This window comes from Ictidomys tridecemlineatus, chromosome 11 (genome assembly GCF_052094955.1).
Source record: "Ictidomys tridecemlineatus isolate mIctTri1 chromosome 11, mIctTri1.hap1, whole genome shotgun sequence".
NCBI lineage: Eukaryota > Metazoa > Chordata > Mammalia > Rodentia > Sciuridae > Ictidomys > Ictidomys tridecemlineatus.
Window position 1 is genome coordinate 2,053,807 of NC_135487.1, and position 2,433 is coordinate 2,056,239.

A 2,433-nucleotide genomic window follows, 5' to 3' on the forward strand; every position below is an offset into this window, starting at 1 on the left:
TGGACATCTGGAGGAGACGCTGCTGCCCAGGCCGTGCGGTGTCTCCTGGGGACCAGTTGGTGGCAGACCTTCCTAAACTCCAGCCTTGGCGGCCAGACCGACTGCCCGTGTCTGCTGACCCTGCCTTCCAGCTGTACAGCCGAGGACAGCCACTGAGTGTGTTGAACCTTGGTGTCCCCTCCCAGAGTTGGCGTCGGAGTCGGTGACACTGCCATCTGCGTGCACAGCACAGTTAGTGTACTTCTCACCATCGTCACTGAGACAGTGTCCATCAGTTCTCGTGGCCAGTGTCAGTGGAGACCACAGTGAGAGGTGACGTTGTGGCCTGGGGCTGGGTCAAGATCCTTTCCAGAGACAAGCTTGCCGCACGCCAGCTTGGCCTGGGGAGAGCGAGGACTGGTTAGCACCTGAACGGGCTCCCGGCCCTGGAAAGGGACTCATTTGTTTTACACAGCGTCAGTCCCGCGCCCCTTGGGTGGCCGACACTTCTTGGAGCCCCGGGGCGTCTTGCTGCTTCGCTGTGGCCTTCCCGGGGGACCCTCCGCCCCGGCCGTACCTGCCTGCACCTCGCTGAGCTCTCCCAGACCCACAGCCGTCTGCCTCTCCACCCTGGCCGTCTGCCCTGTCCGCATCTCCTCTGGCCAACAGGATGTCTGATGGGCGCTGGTCCCCTGCAGGGCGTCCTCCCCTCTGTCTGTGTCGGTGTCTCGCAGCCAGGATGTAGTTAGACGTCGCGGGCCCCACCATGTCGGTGGGCTGTCCCTTCCCTTTCTCTCTGTGGGTTGCTCAGCAGCCATTTGGGAGTTTGACTCCTTCCTCTTCTGCAACAGAGGAGCCATCGGCAGACAGACCGAGTCCCCACCTGCGGTGCTTCTGGGGCAGCACCAGCTGCCATGGCCCAGGAGGAAGGTCAGAGCCTTTGACCCTGGGGATCAAAGCCTGCGGGATGGTGTGGGAGGGGTGACCTGGTAATTGGGGGACCGGGCTTCGGGCACCGACATCTGGGCTGATGTGCTCCGCTGTGCGTCTGTGTGCTGAAGGGGTTGGCTCCAGTGTCCCTGATTGTCCTTCATTTAACCCACTTGCTGAATTTAAATTTCCATAACTACATTGGCTGCCTCTTGAGACGGTGCTTTATTTACTTCTACTTATTATTTCTGCAGTCCTGGGACTGGACCCCAAGCACGTCTACCACTGAGCCACGTCCCCAGCCTCCTTATTATTTAATTTTGAAACAGGGTCTCAATAAGATGCTGAGGTGGCCTCCGGCTTGCCATCCTCCTGGCTCGGTCTCCTGGATTGTGGGCTGACAGGAGTGGGTGACCAGCCACGTGCCCCCTGCTCTGGACACCCCTGTGTCCTTACTGCTGTTGCTGGGTGTCCCCCAGGGCACGCTGATAACCACAAGGGCCACCCCTGCCTCCACTCTGCCCTCTGGACAAGGCTCATCCCCAGGGGACACCCAGGGGCCTACTGGCCTCTGTTCCTTGACACTGTAGGGATACAGCCTGTGTCCCTCTAGAGGGCAGGACTCTGGGTGCTCTCAGGACACCCCTGTTTGTCACCTCCGGCTGATGGGCCCTTCCTGGGTTTTGTGGTCACTCCTGCTCTGTTTTTGGACTCTTCCTCATGGTGGCTGTCCCGTGTCCATTCTGTGACTGTGCACCCCGAGCTCCTCTTCAGGAGGTGTGTGGAGCACAGCTGGCCCCATGGCTGCCTCTGCCGGGCTGGGTGACCTCAGGCACAACACTTGCTGCCCCTGTGCCCAGTGACTCACCTGGATCAGGAACGATGGTGGCTGCTCACTATGGCTATGTTGTCACCGTGTTCGGGAGGCTCCCGCAGTGATCCGTGACAGCCCAGATCTTTGTCACTGTCCTGGGTTGGGTCTGGACTGTCCCTCAAAGGCTCATGTCCTGGACTTGGTCCCCAGGGCAGCAGCGCCCCAAGGCCAGCTTTGGGGAGGTGGCTGGGTCGTGAGCTCTGCCCATTTCTCTATTTACAGCTGAATGGCAGGTGGACAGGAGGGGGCCCTTGGGGACCAGCCCTGTCACTGGCCGTCTGCCTCCTGGCCCCATGGGTGAGCTGCCCTGACCCCAGGCCTTCTCTGCACGATGCCCCCTCACCCGGGCCCTCGTGGTGCCAGCTGGCCCTGGACGCAACCCTCAACCACGAGCCAGAGCCGAGCTTTCCTCCTCTAGGTCATTTTCCCTGGGCATTTCCCTACTTCTGGCTTCCCTGAGGGACCCTGTGTGGCCTTGAGGGGACGTCCCAGAACGGTGGAACCTCTGTCCTTCAGGTCCACCTCTCTGTGCTGCTCTCAGCTGGAACGTCTCTGGCCTGGGAGTGACGGGTGACTTGGCCGGCGTGTTGCCACCAAGGGAGACCGTGGTCTGCAGAGGTGCTGTCCCTGCTGGGATGGGGTGACTGCTG